A 20416-nucleotide genomic window follows, 5' to 3' on the forward strand; every position below is an offset into this window, starting at 1 on the left:
TTCAGGCAAGTTTTCTTCCTCTGTTTTCCATGAAACTGTTTAATTTTTAGAGCTTTGATGTTTAAACTGGTCCTGACCTTCTGTGAGCACTTCAAAAAAGGGAAAATTAGCTGCTTGGAAAAATATAATGACCTAAATCTAGCAATTTGGGACACACATGTTAAAGTCTCACTGAACTTGTGTTGACTTCTTCATTTCTTTTGGGTGTTATTTCCTGATTCACTTCTAACTTTGAGAAAGGTGTTTTGAAACTTCAGGAATTTCTGTTTATTGATCTGTCTTTGAAACGCTGTTCCTATTACAAGTAGAATCCATCAAGACACAGGGAGCTGCTCTAAACACAGGGTATAAAAGACTTTGATTAACTTTATTTTGGCTCTTGCTTACCTCTAATGAGTAAAATGATTAATTGAATAACACTCCCTGGCTTCACTGTAGTTGATGGTCCATAACAACTCCCCTGGTTCTAATAGTTTATAATATAGCTGTCAAAATATTCTCTAGATTAGATCTTGGCAAGAAAGGTCTTGACTTCGCTTTTTTCTTTGTTTTTGTTTTTTTTTTTTCTCTTTAAACAAAGCAATTACCTTCAACTATTTGCAAGTTATTGAAGTCAGTTGAAAACATCCCACTTTAAGATCTGTGCCTGGGCAGTGTTAGGTAGTTCTTATTTTGGGAGGCTAGCAATATAATGCATCATTTCAGAACATTTTGGGCATGTAACTTACTTTCGCTATGACTTTTCATAGATTGGAATATACATATATTGTCAAAGATTTTAAGGTGGGGGAATGTCTCTGCTGTGTCCTAATGATACTTTCTGGAATAGCTGAATTTAGCAATTGGGTTTCGGTATGATCAACAGCCTCTTCTGGAACTTTTAAAAGGATTGTTTTAAAGTCCCATCTTTCAAAATGACTTTTGCTCTTCAAGATCTAGTGCATTAAAATACATTTGGGCCCTGTAAGCATGGAGACATACATTTCCTTCAAGGCAGGCTTCAGTTTTACTACTGCAGGACTCAGCTTTTGATCCTAGGAGTAGTTTTCCTCTCACGTCCCTGAAGTACAGTTTTCCATTTTCCTGGAGAGAACACATCATCTTTCCCATGTGTCCTAACTGTTTTATCCCACCAGTTTTGAGGCCTTTTTGGTGATTAAATTCAGGCATCTGTTCCTAGGCAATCCTGTTTTCAAGCGGGTCTTTCCTATTCAAAGCCAATTGAAGCCCTTTGCTTGATCGCAGTTACTAATAGGTAGATACAACTGTTGGAGCACTGCAGCTTTGACTCACGGGTCCTTCAAAATGAGAGAACTTCTGTCACCTTTAAAAGCTTCCTGGAGGTTTGGGATAACATGTGAGCCCTATAGCAAGGGCAGCTTAGGAAGAGGTCTTGTGTCAGCTGTTTGCCCTGAGCAGATGGTTGCATGGGGTGGGATGGATTTCACTGCTCAGAAAATCAGACCTGTGTGAAGTGCCAACTTGTGAAAGCAACTCTCATATTTTCTTTCTGTAATTTTTGATGTTCCTTATAAATCATGCCGTTAAAACTGGTTGTATTTCTAAAGGTAATTTAGCCCACATAATGATTGTTTGGCTTGATGTGGTTGTTCTTTTTCGTAATTAAATGATTTGATGAATTATGCTAGGAGTGGTCCATTGCTATGCCCCTCTGCCAGTGTGGTTTGGTTTGTTTTTTTGAATATTAAGGTCACTTCCTTAATCTTTTACATCTGCTTTCAAGGGAAAACAAATTCCTACACTGTTAATTTTGCTTGTAGGTATCTCAGGTCCTATTTAGACATACTAAGTGTGGTAAAATCTATGATCCTATGATTCTACCTCAGTTCCTATTTAGATATACCACGCGTGTGTCTATGTTCAACATCCTTTATTTTTTTCTTATTTCCAGTGGAATTTTGCCCTGATTTCTGTACATCAAAGGAAATATACAATTAAATATGAATTTTTCATTGTTTGTATTAAGCTAAATCTTTCGAGGTTCTAATTCCTATCAAGTTCTATAATTTTACTGATAAGAGAAGATGCTTATTTTAGTGTAGACCTATGTACTTTCCTGTCTTTTTATTCACTACGATTATAAAGATAGTAGTCCAAGGATATCCCAGCAGTAAAATTGAAGGGAAGATCCCTCATAAATGCAAGACTTTATTGTTGTTGTTCTGCAAAAATCTCCTAAATTTCCTAAATCTCCTAAGTTTTCCTCTCATATAAAATCCTACATTGTAAGTATTAATTTCTACACTTGGGCCAAATTTTAACCAGCTAAAATTAACAGGGGTTTATTAAAGCAATGGAAAATACTGCACAGATATTGCACACCACAGAAATCCTTTTTAGTGCTATAATAAAACATAATATAAAACTGTCTGTACTTCTCTGTGTCAAAACCGCCCTTTCTGTGCAGCACCGCTCCTTAAAGAGCGAGGTCTGACTCTTGTCTCTGTAAAACTGCTTTATGAGAAGATAATCTAAAAGTCTGTCCAGAGGCTGTCAGTGGAATAGGATTGCTGATAGCAAGACCACACAGGGAGACACTAAGCCGGTTTTTGGCTCACGTTTGCAGATACGTTGTACATGAAAGTTTTGCCACCAAACTGAAAGGAAAACGGTTGTAACGAGTGGCGAGGAGCATCATGTAAAACATCTGAATTACCAGTGTGTTTTATCTATAGGCTTAAGAAAAGATTTCCTTGAGGACGGCTTTTAATGAACCCTCAGATTTGAAGTGAGCTGATGAGATCAACCTGTGATTCAAGTTCAAACATATGTTTCTTAAGCTTATTCACAGTGACGTTACGTTTCATTCCTCATCAGCAACATTTCCGAAGCAGTTTATGGTTCCTCCTGAGGACTGGCCATTTTAGCTGTGCCAAATTATGTGAGATGTAGGAATTCTGGGATCTGAAGTGATGCAAGCTAGGGAGCAGGAATTTCTCAAAATCCACCAATTCATTTCTTTTATGGCTTTGAAAACTTGACTGTGTCTTAAGCTGTAACTTTTTCAACTCTTGATTTACAATATTTAAATATTCAAGAGTTACCAACTGGGCTTTCCCATCTGGTGATTTGAAGAAGTCCATACAGAGCTGGTGTGATTACTGTTGAGATGAAGCCTGCAAAAAGTCTATGTGCAACGTCTATTGGCAATGTGAACTTTACAGTTATAAAATTAAGTAGTTCGAGGGTTATTTAGTCAGTAATTAAATGTAAGAGTCAATATTTAAGTCCAAGAAGAAGCCTTGAGAATCTTGTTAAGCTCCTATCTCAATTACATGATCAAAGACACTAGAAGTATTTTTCTGTGCAACTTTGTGAGTATCATTTTCAAAGTCACTGACTCTTCTTCCATGGGGAGTTTGATTGTTGACTTCAGTTGAAGTAAGTTTAGATCAACACTGAGCTATTTTGAAAAGTCCTCCCTGATACTTTATCTGAACTGAGACATCTGAATCTTCTTGAGGTTAACCCATCCTTGTTTTGGAGTCATACTCACATTTTGCAATTCGTCTTCTGCCTGTTCTCAGCTGAAGTTATTTTAAATTGGAGAGAAAACAAATCAAAGTAATTTCATTTTCTTTTCTTACTTTGTACAACAAGAATAAGCAGCAGATATTGTGAAGTTGCAGTCAGATTTGTATAGTGATGTTTATGGTAAGCTGTATCAGTCATGTAATCCTTGCTCTTTGATTTCCAGTTTGGTTATAGGGAGAGATGGTGTATGAGAGGTGCTTCTTTGAGCTTTTGGGTTGATGGGTTGTTTTTTTTCATTGCCACATATCTGGTTTTCCCCACAACAGCACCTGATACTGTGAGAAAACTCTGAAGAAAGCTCCTGTCTTTGTAAAAGAGACCTTGTGGCTAAAGAAAAAGCATCCTTCTACATGATCATAGCCAGTGAATTAAAAATCTCTGATTGTTCGATGTAAACTAGATTTGGAAGCATTGCCTCAGGCACCATTATTATTATTATTGTTATTATTATTTATCATCATTATTGTAATTTTCTTGCTATATATACAAAGTTCAGAAGGACTTTCAGCAGTCTAAGTGGTGGGCAGAAGTGTAGAAGCTTCAGCAAGCTTAGAAAACCCAAATGGGATATTAATGGCTACACTCACCGAGGATACTTTGTTGGTATTCATTTATTTGGAAACAGTTCTTGCTATTAGGAACACTGAGGAGAATGAAATTTGAGGACTGGATGTTCGGCTGGGATAAACTAGTATAGCCCTTTAAATTCCTGGTACTTAAAATTCTCAGTGTTGAGCATATTGTGGAATGACATCTGTCATATGGAATCTGAAAAAAACCCCACCAGCTAAACATACAAACTGCTTCATTCTCATCTGATGTAGCAGACAAATCTTACAGACCTGAAATTCTTACATCTACCAAGGAATTAGATCAATAATGTGCCTTCAGTATGGTTTATCTCTTTTCATGTTAAAGTAAAACCCACTTCCACGTCCATCTCTGTGGTACGTACAAAGACTGAATATTGAACTTTGCTTCTTCTCCAGTCATTTGCCTGTAATTTCACTCAGCCAACCTCCTACTTGTGTTTTTCTGTCATTTCTTACATCTCTTTAAGTTACTTAAATAAGATATATCTGTCTCCTAGCCTGTCCATCAGGCTCCTAGTGAAACAGCTGTATAGATACAAAGTGTCTGCATACTTCCATGTGTTTATTTTGGAATAAGTTCACTGTGATCTTTCCATGAAAGTTCACATTCTTATTTTTCTTTTTTTAATCTTTATTTAAAGACATTCTTTATATGCAAATGGATTTTTGCTCTTAGTGTATGTTTTTATAGGTGATAAATAACTGCATGAAAATGATGCAATGCTTAAATATGCCAAGCATTTTTATACTGTTGTATTTTAAGTAACAAATAGCTGATTTATGGCAATTAATATCCTTGAAAATGAAGGATATTTTTGTTTAGTTTCATAACATGTTTAGAAGAGCTCTAATCTACTGTGCATTATGCAGATTATCAGCATCCTCTTGTCTTTTTCCCATTTGTAGCATGCTTCACTGGTGCTCCTTGGGTATGTGTGGGTGAAGGATAATTTGACTGCCCTCTAGCACTCCAGTGTCTGGTGTTGCACAATCAGGGAATCTGGTGTCACATTAAGGCAATTCTTGTAATATAATCAAAGTTCTGATGTTGTACTGTCCTTTAGATGAAACAAACTAATGAAATGTATTGACCCTCCTTGCGCACTTCTGAAGCAAAATGACTAAGCGGTATTGAAACAACATGAAATACATTGACATTGATTGTGAAGTCTGCATTCCCAGAGTCACTTTGGTAGCTGATTAAAGTGTCACATTGACAATATAGCCCTTTTTGAGCAGGAAATTAATACCAGCCTGGTGGCAAGGAACGTTCTTCCAGACTGTAGCTTACACTATCACCAATCCTCAGAAATGAATCAGAGGCTCAGCTATTCCAGTGTGGCATACTGCTCTCACTGATTATAACACATATATTGAAATTGCAACCACCACGAGGTAAAAAAAAAAAGCTTGTGACATTTTATGTGTATTCTCGTGATTCAATATGCTCATTACTGATAGGAATTTCAACAAAGACCTAACGGGAACTATGTGTTTTCAGTCAGTTAAAGCTCCATTGAAAGTACGAGTCACATTAACTGTGTCTTTCTAATCCATCTATCATGCGTTTGAATACATAGAGGCCTTTGTTTTACTATGTGGCTGATGTATGCACAATTTGGGGGAATTTTCATAGATTGGGATATACAAGCATATAAAAAATGTGTGTTTGATGGACAGAGAGGGAGAAAATTATGTATTCAATACATCGTGCAATGCTAAAAAAGGAAGGAGTGAAGCAAGTGGAGCAGCAATAGAAGCTTAAAGACAGGATCATCTCTGAGATCTCAGGGCCTGTTTCTCCATCCCAGGAGCATCCTTTATAAATAGCCTGATGTGGGATAAATTGAAGGAATGGAAAAGGAGCTGTGGCATGGGAAAGAAATGTTTATTCATTACTAAGTAGGAATCTAAAAGAGAGAATTATGCAGTTTTAGAAAACAGCGGTTCCGTCCTGGAAAGACCAAATGCTAGGCCTGTCACCATCTCACAGCACAGTTCATCCCTTTTTAAATGAAAGGAAGATGCATTTTTGAGCACTGTATTATCCAGCCAGTGCTTGCTTTCTTGAGATGAACTTTGCACTGTGGTTTTAGTGAACAGAGCTATGCTGGTTTATACCAGCTGAGACTCTGACTCAACAGGCTGTCATGTCCCCTTACACCTAGTCCCAGTTCTCAGCTGCCTCAAACAGCTGCCTCTCCTTCAGTCTCTGCAGTCCTCCAAAGCTCTTTACCTTATAAAACTCTCACTCTGAGCGCAGCAGGTCACAGTTTCCTCTTCTAGATCTTAGACTGGCCACTCAATTCACACCACGTGAGCCAGCTGCAAGCCAGATTTCCTTCATGTCTCTGTGTAGAGTTATGGAGGGGAGCATGAAATGGGAAGGAACAGCTCTCCTGGAAGATGTGGAAGTGTGATGCTGGCAAACAGACTGGCCAAAGAAAACTGATCAAGGCTGGAGGAACTAGGAGAGAAAAAGGTAGTAAAACTTCTTGCCTTGCAGTTCAGTAGGGAAGTTTGTTTGGGTCATTACCTTGTGTAAAGGTTTGGGGATTTTCTAGATGTTATCACAGAAGTGCATATATGGCACTTTGTGTGCATATCACAGATGTTATCACAGAAGTGATACATGATAACAGAAGATAACACAGATGTTATCACAGAAGTGCATATATGGCACAATATGGCCATTGATAATAGTTTTACAAGTTACCTGTAGAGATAATGCCTGCATATTTCTTTCCACATCTAAAGCCCAGCATTCTCTGTGCAAAGCTGCTCTGCACTAGGGCTGGCTAGATAGCACCCCTTGAAAAGAATTGTGTCAGAAAATGCCCAGCTGAGCAAAAAGGTAGTGTTTAATGGAGATGCTCTGACCACAGAAACTAAACAGGTCTCTGCTGGAACCAGCTAGGAGTCAAAATTCTGGTGCCCCAACAGCCTTGTGCCAGGCTTTCAAAGCCAGCAGTGTGTCCAGGGTACCAAAAGCCTTGGGCTCCCAGCTCCTAGGCACAATCTCCCACACGATCCCCAGCTTCTCTGTCATCAGCCTGGCCCTGTCAGTCCTCCGGATGCAGGAGCATCCAGCTGATTTCCAGCTTGCCCTGAGGGTTAATTCAGGTGGGAGCCTGCCCCAGCGCCAGGGCACCTTACTAAGCAGGACCACGGCAGGGTTTGATCCCTTCTGTGAGAGCAATCTACTGTTTGGGTCACCTCAGAGCTGATACCTGAAGGACCCATAACCCTGGTGCAGCATCCCAGTGCCGTGAAGCAGAGTGATCTGTCCACCCTGCCTCCAGCCTGGGTGATTTGTTGGAGGGATCAAGAGGGTGGGAAGCCCTTTCTAACTCACCTCTTCTGGAGTCCGTGGCTCCTTATTCAGGAACATTGTTGTTACTTTCAGCACTGCTCCTGCTGTTGATCTTGGCCTTTGCTTCTGTGATTTCTGTTCCCCGCTGCACTACTTAGGTGAACAATAAGTTCCATTTCCAGCAGTGGTCGGCCTCCTCTCTTACCCCTTGCCTGCAGGAATTTCTTTTGTTTGGTTTGATATTTTTAGTCACGCTGTGTTGTAATAATAAGAACAAGACCATGGGTATGCTAGATTCCAGCCTTCCTTCAGTTGCCATGGCTTGCCTTCGTGTGTTGTTATTGCTTTGGATGAGCTACTGCTGCTGCTGCGGCCCTACTCCTTGATTTCTGCTGCTTTAATACTGTTCCCTGCCTTACTACAAAGTGAGCAGCTGTGCTTGTTCTCTCTGTCTGACATCCTGAATCCACCCACGAACCCATTATTTTCTGTAACGGCCAAAACTGGTGTAGGAGGGGGGAAAAAAGAAATGAAATAAGAAAAAATTAAATAAGAATTAAATCCTGTGCACTCTGGGATAATTCTCTGCACTGTAGAAAATGCCTGTGCACCCAGCTGGATGTGTAGATCAGGATGTCACCCTTAGCTCCGTGTTTACAGTGTACTCAGGACATGGTGTGCTGAGAATAGGGACAGTGAGGGGTACTGATGGCCAGACTGAGCTGAAATCTGTGCTCTGTAAGGAATTATTTCCTGTTGTTGTCTTAAAAGTTGAATGCATTTATGCTGGTGAGACCAAATAATGGATATGCTCAGGAGAATCGTGTATATGTGGAGACAAGGTCCAAGTGAAAATAGAATCATAGAATCATAGAATAGTTCGGGTTGGAAAGGACCTTGAGATCATCTAGTTCCAACCCCCCTGCCATGGGCAGGGACACCCCACACTAAACCATGTCACCCAAGGCCTCATCCAACCTGGCCTTAAACACCGCCAAGGATGGAGCATTCACAACCTCCCTGGGCAACCCATTCCAGTGCCTCACCACCCTCACAGTAAAGAATTTCTTCCTTATATCCAATATAAACTTCCCCTGTTTCAGTTTGAACCCGTTACCCCTTGTCCTGTCACTACAGTCCCTGATGAATAGCCCCTCCCCAGCATCCTTGTAGGCCCCCTTCAGATACTGGAACCAACAACATCCCACTCTGCTTGTCACCCTGTAGCCACTGAAGTGCTTAGAGGGGCACAGAACTTGGTAGAGATACCCAGGGATGAACATAGGGTTTGATGAAGCTCTGGTGTCTGGTGGGTGTTTCAAGCTGCTCTGAATCCTCAATGCTTTCTGTAACCATGGTATTGGTAAAACTAGTGTATTAACTTCTATAGCATAGCTTTTCATTCCTCATTCTTTCCTCTTTCTCTACACTTTCCAGTCTTACCTCAGTCTGATAGAAGGGAATGAGTAGCAGAATCTGACCGCATCTTAGGAAGCTCCCCCAAAGTACGGCTTTTCAGAAGTTTCCTCTCTGTGATTTTAGCTAAGAAAAATGAAAAGGCTAAAGTAGGGAAGCTGTGATATACTTTTGTCTTCCTAAATTTTAGATAAAGAAGTACTAAAGCACTTTGAATACTTCAGTAGAAAGGATCTGGTAAACAAAACTTGTCTGACTTAATGCTATGATTCCTTTTATAGGGCTTCCTGTGTACAGTCTGGACCGCGTTCTCCTGCTCTTCTCCACAAGCTGGTCTTTCATGTGTTATTTTAAACACAGAGAATTGGGTGCTCTCTTATTTTGCAAACAAGTAAAACAATGTGTAGGTATATACATATATAAAATACCTACATACTGATCTCTATATTCATGTCTATACATATATATACACATATAGGTAAAATAAGGAACTGCCAACAGATTTTTCCAGCTGTGGTTAGTGCCTTGTAATACAAAGCCCTTCCCTCTACATATAGGTGCAGGCTGCTATAAGTCTGTTGGCTGTTTTTATAATGGTTAGCACAAAAGGGGAGCTATTTCATCTATGTAATTCTTCACCTTTCGCACTAAGGGAGCTTCCTTGGAGAAGGCTATAGCATTTCACTGATTGCTCTTGTAAGCAATCCAAAAATCAAGGAATCTTATGTAGTTTTCTTTAATGCAGTCTGGATGATGAATTTACATCTATATATCAGAAACACTGTCTTCTGCCCTACATTACTAATGTCAGAAAATTGCCACTATATAATTCATCAAAGTATTTCTATAGACTCCGCCTTTATTATCTCTTCTCTTGCAAACAGTATAATTTACCTTCATTCCATGTCAATGAGAGGAACTTTAATCTTGGGTACTGCTGTATAAGGTGCTGTGCACATTAAAAGAATGGCAAGGTAAGAGAGGATGGGCCTGGATAAAAATATGGATTAGAAGCTATTTATTAGCAATTGCAGACATGGCAACAAAATTCCTTTTAAAAGCAGCTTGAAAATTTGGCTTAAAACAGTCATAGAATGAGTCTTTTTGCACTATACCTGTTTTAATCAAAATTATACCCTAGAGTTTCTTGTACACTAAAGATTATATGCTGAGTCCCAATTTCTAATGCTTTAGAAACGTGCAGAGCTGTAAAGTGGATTTAACTGTGAGAAAGTCTCACTATCTCATAGTCATATTGTACCTTTCACCCTAGAATATCCTAAAGTACTTATCACACGTAAAAAACTGGTATGTAATTGCACCTGCTTCAGATATGAAATGCAGCAGTTGTTTAATGGTGCACAGAAACACTAGACAAGGGTACGAGGCCAGAAATTGAAGAATCCAATATCCAGCTGAAAATCCAGGTGGGATTTAGGATGGTAGGATGTAATTGCTTCAATTAGAATTTGGTGAGAATAATATACTTAATAGGTGCAATTCCTGGCCCTATTGGAGTCAATGAGAATATTGCTGTTGATTACAAATGAGGTTGGAATTCCTCTCAGATCTATGCCTTTATGAAAAGTCTAATGAAATACTGGAGGCAGAATTGTTTGCGGGATCTTGATTTTTTATTTTCATCTCCTCTGGAAGAATTGGCTTGATCCTCAGTCCAGCTTTATAGCTATGAAATCTTGTTAAGCACCTGTTTTACACCCATAAAAGAGAGAGGAGAATTGGATCCAGCATCTCCTGTGGCCTTTCCCACCAGTGTGGGATATTGGTTCATTCCAGCTCAGACAGAAATGTCAGCTGCAGAATCAGCCTGACGCACACAGCTGTTCCATGGAGGTTTCCAGTAAAAAAGTAATTTCCCATACAAGTACCCAGGCTGATAGCTCCTATGCTGTGCTGATCCTGTCAGATCTCACGTGGTAGAGCTTTTATGACTGTAGGCCATGTTTTAAAATATCAAATGTTTCTTTTCGGTCACTGTAGAATGTTAATAGGCAATGGGGAGGAAAGGGCTGTGATTGCATAGATGCACAGGAAATAGAAGCTCTGAAGCTTAATATAGTTCTGTGGTGAATAAGGGATATATTTTAATCTATTCGTTCATCTCCTCTTTCCTCTTCTGTCCCACTTTTTTCCCCCTCAGTTCTTCTTTCAGAATCAGAAGGGTTTAATGCTAATCTTAATGAAAATCTTCTATTGATTTGGTTTAGATACTGAGCTATATAATGCAAATACCAACTTGTGAGCTGTTCACTTCCCTTTGGACGTGCATCTTAAAGTGCAAAACCAAGAAAAAGTGCAGAAGTATATGCCCAGGTCTTCCACTCTACCAAGAACATGCCGTGGCACATGTTTTCACTGCCTCACATCTGGACTTTCGCATGGTGTTACCTTATTGTAGCTATCATGGTTTCTGAGTCAAACCCTCTGAACCTGAGCTGCCCATGCAGCCCAGAGTGTGGACAGAGAGAGTCTAGGGATGACTGTAGACATATCCTAAAGGTCTTCAGCACAGCTGGGGATGGTGCAATGGAGGCTTGAACCTTCTTGAATGAGTAGCTATGGATCCCCATGGTTTGGGGAATTTGCTTGCCCAACATGAATTGGCCATAGTGGCTCAGTGTCTCCTCCAAATCTTGCTGTGCAGAAGGATCAGTGAGTGGAGAAGGTGTAGAATAAGATTACCAGGTTGGAAGGTGCCTCAAGGATCATCTAAAGTATGTGTGTGTATGTGAAGTGTCTAGAGTATGGAAGTGTATGTGAGGTAAATTTTTCTTACATAAATCTGCCCTATCGATGGGCTTTCCATGCACAAAAATAAGACTGAAAATTTCTGTAAGGCGGCTCCAGTTAGAGAAAGGCAAAATTCTTTGCATTGTGCTCTCCCATTGCATTATTGCAGTGAGATTGTACCAGAGAAACTGCTGTGACTTTCCAGATATGCTGTATGAATCCTCCAAACAGTACCCTAAAAGTGATACAGCAATATCCCATCTGGATACTCTGGGCAGGGTTCACACCCTCACATAGCACATGAGCAAAGCTAGAGGCATTAGGCATTGAGAGATGAGCATCTCTCCCCAGTTCCAACTGGATGCCGTGTGCTCAGCTCTTACCTCCATGCCACTACTCAACCTGTGTGTCTGAGGACAGCTCCAGAGCCCTGCCACAGAGAGGGAAAACACATTTTCTTTCTTCCCCTCTAAGATAAACACAATGTTTTAAAGAGTGATTTACTTGAAAGCTGCTGCCTATTTTTCCTCATTCCATGCCCCAGCGTGCTTCTAGGTTGTTGCTGTGATTTTTTTATTATTATTATTATTATTTGAAACTCATAACACATGGACTCTTTCAAAAACACTGAGTATTTGAGATAAAACCACTCTCTGCCTACGGCTTAAAATGTAGGGCTACATGAAAGTAAAAAAGGATGAGAGCTTTTCAATCAATTTGATGAAAAATTTAAGTTAATTAAAAGAATGCTCAATTTTTCCCTAGAAGGCGACACTGATCTTTATTATTAATGCATACCAGTGTTTCATAACTGTGCATAATAATGGCCTGTAACATCAGGCACAGCTTCATCCCCAGCTTAATTTGTTACAAAATCTTTTTTGGTATTCTTAAAGCATGCCCTTTGCCACTGTATCCCTGATGCTCTTGGGCTAATTCCCAACTCCTAAAGGACGTCTTATTTTATGCTTACACCTGAGAATTAATTTAACAGATTGTTTTTTCAGTTTAAAGCTTTTTAAGAAATAATAAAAAAAGTCATTAAAAGGCAGATAGAGACCCTTCCCTGTTTGGCTTTCATAGTACTTCTTAGTAGTCATGTTCAATTAGTGGCAATAGCCGTGCAGGGGCAAATATTCATAGAGGCTGGAGATGTGGTGTAGGATAAAAGGAACAGAAACTGGTCTTTGCATGGTAGACACTTCATGTTTCATTTTCTTCCATGTCCATAAGTGAAGGAAGCACAGTCTTTCCAAGATGAGGATGGATGTATTGAAGCAGTTTCTTGGAGAAAAACATGCAGTCAGTTTAACTCAGGTTGGTAAAGATTTATACTTTAGACAGCTAAGGTCCAGTTCTTGCTCCCCACTGATACCTCTGCTTACAAGCAGTGAGAGCCCCCCACCTTTCCTAAACTTCATCCCTTTTCTCATCAAACACCAGACTCTTCCCTGGTAGATGGTTCTGCAGAGTGTACTTTGGATTTTACATGAGCTGAATAGCTATCATGTTTAGGGAGTTTAAGGTGATGAAACTTCCCAGTTAGGGACTTAATTTCATTCCCTACAGGAGGAGGAATGAAACTATGCCAAGCTCTAACTGGACTGTTTTAGGCGTGATGTGCAAGTATCCCTTTGTACTGCAAGAATACAAATGAGAGGTAGATTTAGCAGGCAGGTGGAAGCATATCTATAGTCTCTAAGTAATACTATGCATTCAGCTCATCATGTAACAGGGAAAAACTGGCACCACCTTGAAAGCCTGTAATTATCGTGGTTGCACCTGTCTCCATGGATGTGCAGAGTTATTTTGGTCTGGGAAGCCTCTACCTTGTCCTGATTCCTGCACTACACTCCCTGTGTGCTGGCTGCAGGCACTGACAAGTGATAATGGCCAGGTAAATGATCAGTAGTGGCTTGTGACCCCCTGTCTAATTTGTCTGTAGCTCTGCATCTATGAGCTGGGTGAAATCTTAGCAAGTTGATGTCATGTAGTCTTGCTCCTCTACTTCCCCTTTCCCTCAACTCTTCCAAATGCATTTCTACACCTTTACTGTAACCTGGTCAAAATTATTCTGTAAGTCCTTGAAAACAAGCACTGTGCTCTTATTTTGGGTTTGATCATAGTGTAGTGAGCTCTGTTCCAGCTAGGGATTTTGGGAATTATCTTAGCACATCCATTCTCTCTTCACTTCAGTACCTCAGAAGCATTAGAAGCCCCTGAGACTGGGACTCCGCATGCTGTCCCAGGAGTAGGTTAAGGGGATGGACTGGTCCCCAACCTGAGCGTCTTACAGGTTAAGTAGGCATGAGGCACAAAAAGGTGCCACCACAACTAAACAGGGATATAAAAAGAAATCCTCTGTATATAAAAAAGGAGGAATTTTTGAAACTTCACGTTTTAAAAAAACAATCTGAAAGCTGTTTTTTTTTCCTATATATTCCTTTTACTTTAACATACAAACTGTAATAAATATAAAGGAGGGTAAACAAAGTATTTCTTTCCCCCTTTAATCAATATGAAACATATGTTTAGGCACTCCATGAGGAAGAGAACCAAAGGAAGGAAAGTGAGATTAAAAGTAAATTCTAGGTTACATAACATTTATCAAGCTGATGGAAAAAGCCAAGCTGGGAGTTGAAAGCAAGATTCAATGACAAGGAATGGTGCTAAACAGAATTCATAGCAGTTGAGTTTTATGGTAAGGCTTGTAATCAAGAGTTCCCTGGCCAACTGTCTGGTTGTTACTGGCTACACATCAATACACCCAGGGCCCTATCCCAGCCTTTGCTTGGTGTTTCAGCTCAGGAGCTCTGGTGTAGCTGTGACAGAGTGGGGAGGAATTTGCACCCTTTGCAATCTGCATTCATGGCGATGGTTGTCCTGTGCTTCTTCCCAAAGAGTGTGATGGCACACTGCTGGAGGGGATGAGCAGAACAGGCTGACAAGCAGAGCTGGGTGCAATGCCCATTCATTTCAGCTGAAACTTGTGTTGGGAATTTGATGCTTTACCAAAAAAAAAAGCTTTCTGGTCAAGTTTAACAGCCTTCCCTAACCCTAATGACTCTTCTGACCCCAAGTGAGTAGTTATTCTGGGCTTGGCTTCCTCAATCTGTTCTGTTGGAGCTTTCTACTTTGCATAAATAATTGAGCATTCATTAGAGCAAGGTCTTGAGCCTGGGTTTCCCGCAGCTGAGGTGAGTGCCCTGACCACCACACTATTGATTTTGCTATCCCAACTGATCAATATTCCAGCGATCTCATTGGTGCTAATTGGCATAAGGGGTGGCCACAGGATGCCTGGTGAGAACAGGAGACATGTAACCCATATGAAAATAATACCATTTATTGTCCAGTGGCAATAGCAAACACTGCTTTGTAAGGCACGTGTCTGGCATAGCTTCAGGTACCTAATCTTGCATATGATCAAGCAGCCTAACTAACTGCTAAAGTGGAAATGGCATTGTCATTCCACACGATAAGCCATAATTGTATATCTCTGGGAAAGACAACACTTCTGCCTAATCATGAAAAGCACAGTTGAGCTACAGTTTGAACTGACTCAATTTATGTAACAGGTTTCTTCTGTCTGCCCAAATTGGCATAGTTCCTTTCCGAGTGACTGAAAAATGATGGCAAATCCAGCATGAAGCCTGTTGTTACAGGAAGTGTAGGGAGTAGCACAAGTTTATTGTCAGCCTTCAAGTGTGCCTTTAGGTGGTCACCACATCCCGAGATGCTGCTGATAGAACTAGCTGACACTTTCCTGAAGGCCTGCCAAAACATTCAAACAGGCAGTGCTGAAGACTCTTATTCTGCTTTTCTTAGCAGTTTACTATTTCCCTTCAGAATGAATATGAAATTGCGCTTCTGTGAAGAAACCCACGGTGTAATGAGGGACACTGAAAAAGATTAGCCAAGGCAGATAGTGTCTTGTAAAGACTATATCTTTGGCACCTTTGATACCAATTATACCATGACATCTCAAAAGGAAGTCACCTGTCTTAGCTGAGGCAAGTTATCCAAGGAGATCTAACAAGTTGAGTTTTCTTTTCATTGTGCACTGAACATACGCAGTGATATAATAATCATTTCCCTGGTATAGCAGGGAAAAAAAATTAAGTAAAATTAGCTTCTCAACATGAAAGCATTATAAGCTGTAATTTATTTCAGAAAGTGGAAAGTGTTAGGGAGAAAAGAAAAAAAAACCCTCCAAACCCTTTGCTGATAATTTGTTATGTTCTGGACCCAGTAAATGACCTTTTACATATGGACTTAAGTATACTCAGTGGGTACTATATATCTAAAATGACATAGAGGATTGAACCTAATTGATATCATTAGAGCCCTGGTCCTTTTACACTTGGCCTTTGAGATGTTGGTGTTACCAAGAAAGCTGCTTTTGATTTATTTTGCTTTCCTTCTTCATCCTTTTGCTCTCTCTCTCATTCCCTCCTCCCCCTTCTCTCAGGTTCTGCTCGAAGGCCAGACCTGTGGAGGTTGGGACTCACAATCTGATCCAAGGGCTGCAGCGCCACAGATTACAAATTAATTTCTGAAGTGATACCTTCTAACAAGAGGCACTTGGTATGTTTGACCAGTGCACTGCTTGGGGAGGAAGGGAAAAGTGGGGGAAGGAAAAAGTGCAATTCTATGGTCGTATGGATAAAATACGAGCAGCATTTATTCTAGGTCACTCTCTTGAACACGTTCTTTGTCTTTAAAGGGGATATTCTTTTCTAACCTGTAGCAGAATCCTCAAAGCTCCCAAATGAGCTTACAAAGCAGCCCATGCATCAGGTTTTAGACAAAATATTCCTTCCTGCTTTAATGAATCTCCTTGCAAATAACTTGAACTAGGTAGTTCTACAGCATGAAGGCAAGCGTAACAAGCTTAGTTTGATAGTGAGTTATCCCTTACCTGAATAGACCAGGTTGCTCAAAGCCCTTTCAATATGGTCCAGGCAAAATTGCCTGCTTAGCTGTAGCATATTTGTTTTTTTCCCATACTGATCAAATGCAGGCTGGGCTGAGACTCAGTTAAAATGCATCATCAGATATTCATTGAAAAGAAATTGAATTTATTCATTTTAACCAACCTTTGGTAAACAAGCAAAAAAGAAAACATACTGGAATTGCTAAAAACAAGCCTATCTACTTGCATTTTACTTGCATTTTAGCTAAGATAGCTTGAGCTTGATCCAGTGGTCTCTTCAGTCAGTGGATCTGTTTGACCATTCCTTCAACTCGGAAGAGGAGGGCCCAGTTTCCGACCTACTCGAGGCCAGCAGTTTCTTTTCTTTGCTGATTGGGCTGGAAATGCCTGTGAAAGGAAACTTGTGTGTTTGGTGATCTCATTTTGGTGAGTAACTGGCTCTCCTTGAGGAGCAGTTGCCAGAGGGTGATGGGGTATTCAAATGATGTTGCATTCTTGAGCCAGCATCCCCAGTTTCTGATGTTAATCAGAGCTGTAGATACCTTGTTCCACTAAGTCCAGCAGGTATCAGTGGTAGCATTGGAACTGGAAGGTCTGTATAATGGTCTAAGCATGGGTTCAGTAGAGGGGAGATTTATTAAGAACGGCAGAGAGAATAGAGAGGAAGGAAAGATTTTAATTGACAATATGCAATCAAAACCTAAACCCTGCCCTATATCCTTCATGCATCTGCTAATGGAAAATGGGAGACTTGTGGACCCAAAGTGCTTATAGGCACATCCATTGCCTGCTCACTGCTGTCTTCAGACAGAATGCTGTGGCACACACTGGGAAAGGGGAGCAAAAGGGCAGAACAATTAAAAGGAAAAATGCAAAGTACAGCACTTGAAATGTCACACACGTTAGCAGCACAAATGCCAGTTGGGCTCCTCAGCGTATTTCCTGCATCCTCCTTTTCCTTCCTCCTTTATTTTTTATTTTTGCCTTATTTTCCCTATCAGTGCATATTGGAAGGCAGTGGTGGCAGCAGGGTGCACACAGTTATTGCAGGCTTAACTTCACCACCTCCATTCCATTCTTTTGTTGCGTTTAGCCCACCATCATCTCACTTCCCAAACGCCTGCCTCACCACCCCCACGATGTCCAACTTAGGAAAATCCCCCTGCACCATTAACAGCCATTACCAGCGAGCACGTTTTTACGGTCAGGGAGCATTCTTGCTTAGGCCTCTCTCTGGGCTCCAGTCACATAACTATAAATTTACCCTTGAGCCTCCCATTCCTTGCTGGTTTGCTACATCCTCGGGTCTTCCTTTCTCCTGCTTTTCTCTCGTTGGCATATGCACCTTGACCCAAGGAACCTTGCACATATGCAAGATGCAAAAAGTTCACCAGCTGTGATCAACGGTAAATAAATCTTGATGCCAGTATTAAGTTACAGCAATTTTATCCTCTCTCTTCCCTTCCCCACCCCTTCATCGATGGGAAAAGAATATGAACTTGACATTTGCTCACTGAAAGCAGATGGATGAGGTAGGTCAGCATTAGGTGTAACCCTAGCACTGTTTCTTTGGGTTTCCTGAAGGATGGAGCTAAAAGAATTCTCCTGGTGGGTCAAAGGCCACATTAGTCATTTGCTTAAAGAAGAACTGTGCAGAATTAATCAAAATGAAACACAGGTTTTCATGTCTCTCTCTTATTCAGAATCTCTCGGTCCTTTTTTCCGTTCCTCTTAGAGGAAGCAATATATTTTATCCTTTTACACCTTGTCCTGCAGAGGTTTTGTTCGGAGTGGTGTCACAGGCCTTCCCCTTCTGTGTAGAAAACCATTTTAATCAGGATAAAGCCTCCATGTGATACTTGTAAAGGTCATCTGAAGCTGGTGTGTTAGTACCAGTGCAACCATAAAAAAAAGGACTCAACCCTTCATGAAGAAGTTTTGAGTTGAAAAGAATGATTCTATTCACTGTATTTTTCCAACTTAAAAGGAAAGTTAAAAGAGCAGCTCTAACACTCAGAAGCAAAAAACTTTACATATTTTGTTTCACTATAACCTGAGGAGAGCAAACTATTCAGGGAGAAAGTCTTTCATTCTCGTTTCAAGAGCTATACCCCGAAACTGATTAAGAGCCTGACCTTCCCATAAAACAGGTCACGGTAATATTTTTAGGGGTTTCTTCTTTTTTTTTGTGTGAGGTTGTTATCTTGGTCAGGGAGGTACCAGGGTATTTGTGGTTTACAGTTTAAATCCTCTCACAAAGGAAAAAGTTTCTTTGGACTGAAAGCTTTCGGCAGCAAACTTTCACCTGCTATGTGAAGTGTTCCCACTATTTGACACAGCTTGCCTATAAAAGCTCAAAATAGTACTTCAGGATTTTGGTTTCTCTTAATACTTTTTTTCCCCTTCTTTCTTTTCTTCTCCTGTTTTCCAAATGCTGGAAATTCCAATTCATGATTCCTGAAAACATTAATAATTTAGTTGGGATTTGTGAGATTGGGGTGCTGAAAAGGACAAAATATTGTTAGTCTGCAAGAACTTCCATGTACCTGAGCAGCTCCCCAGCCATGTCCAACAGCCTGAAACACGCTTCCTCACCCAGTACCATGGCAAAGTCATCCCAGGCATTCTAGAAACTGGCTTCTCCTTGTTAACTCCGCTGTAACCCAGCTGAATTTCTCCTGTCCTGCAAAATCATGCAGTTTATTCAAATGCATTTCTAAAGCAAACAGCAAAACCACCCACTGTCAGTTGCTCACACATTGGCATATGCACGCACAGACACCTTCAGCAGCCCATATAGCACTGACAGTATGCACAGCTGTTATATTTTACGCTATTTGATGCTCAATAATTAGCGCCTGTTAAAGAAAAAAAGAGAGATGCCACACTACCTTGCAACAAATAGCAGGAATCAGTATGTCCAATTTATCAAGACCTACTGCTGAAAGGAAGATTCCTGTTATAATTTCACATGATGTTGCTGTCACTATTACACTTGTCAGCACTATGATATCAACAAAAGACTTCTAGTTTATCTAACAGGGAATGACTCTTCTCCAGATTCACTGAAGGGAGACAAGAAAACCACACAGATGCTTGGTATTGTCTTAATTTAATTGGGTTTGGGTTTTTTTTTTTGCTGCTGTTGGCATTTTTGTTGAATCTTTCTGGTAAAAGGAATGCATCGAGGGCTGAACTCTCCAACACTTGCTGAACTGCCAAAAATTTGTGAAAAGAAAGCCATTTAAAATGCAGGAACACAATGTATTCAGTCATGTCCTTAGTGATGTCCAAGGAGCAACCAGCCTGGCTGCAGACTGCTTCTGGATGAAGTGTAAGCTGGCTTGTAACATACTAATCTTGTGATTCAGAGATTTCCATCAATAAAAACAGTTGTGTTGCATAGAAGCCATGCATGTTAACCTCCTGATAGGCTTTGGGATAGCCCAACAGTGTGTGTTAGAGGAATCTTCAATCTTTTTTAACATGTTTTCTAACATGCTCCATTCCTGGCAGTGTTCAAGGCCAGGTTGGACGGGGCTTTGAGCAACCTGCTCTAGTGGAAGGTGTCCCTGCCCATGGCAGAGGGGTTGGAAATGGATGAGCTTTATGGTTCCTTCCAACCCAAACCATTCTGTGATTCTTTGATTCTATGTTTTAACTGCCTGCAGTTCGATGGGGAGAACACGGCAGAGCATGCCTGAGGGTAGCCATGACGACTGAGGTCCTTTCTGTTCTTAGAACCTGGATAAAGATGTCCTTAGCACCAAATGGTGGTTCCTCAGCCTCAGATATCTGCATGAGGCAAGGTCAACTACATGAAAGGCAGCCTTTCACCAACAGATCCATGAA

The sequence above is a fragment of the Psittacula echo genome, assembly GCF_963264785.1.
Source record: "Psittacula echo genome assembly, chromosome: 10".
NCBI classification, from domain to species: domain Eukaryota; kingdom Metazoa; phylum Chordata; class Aves; order Psittaciformes; family Psittacidae; genus Psittacula; species Psittacula echo.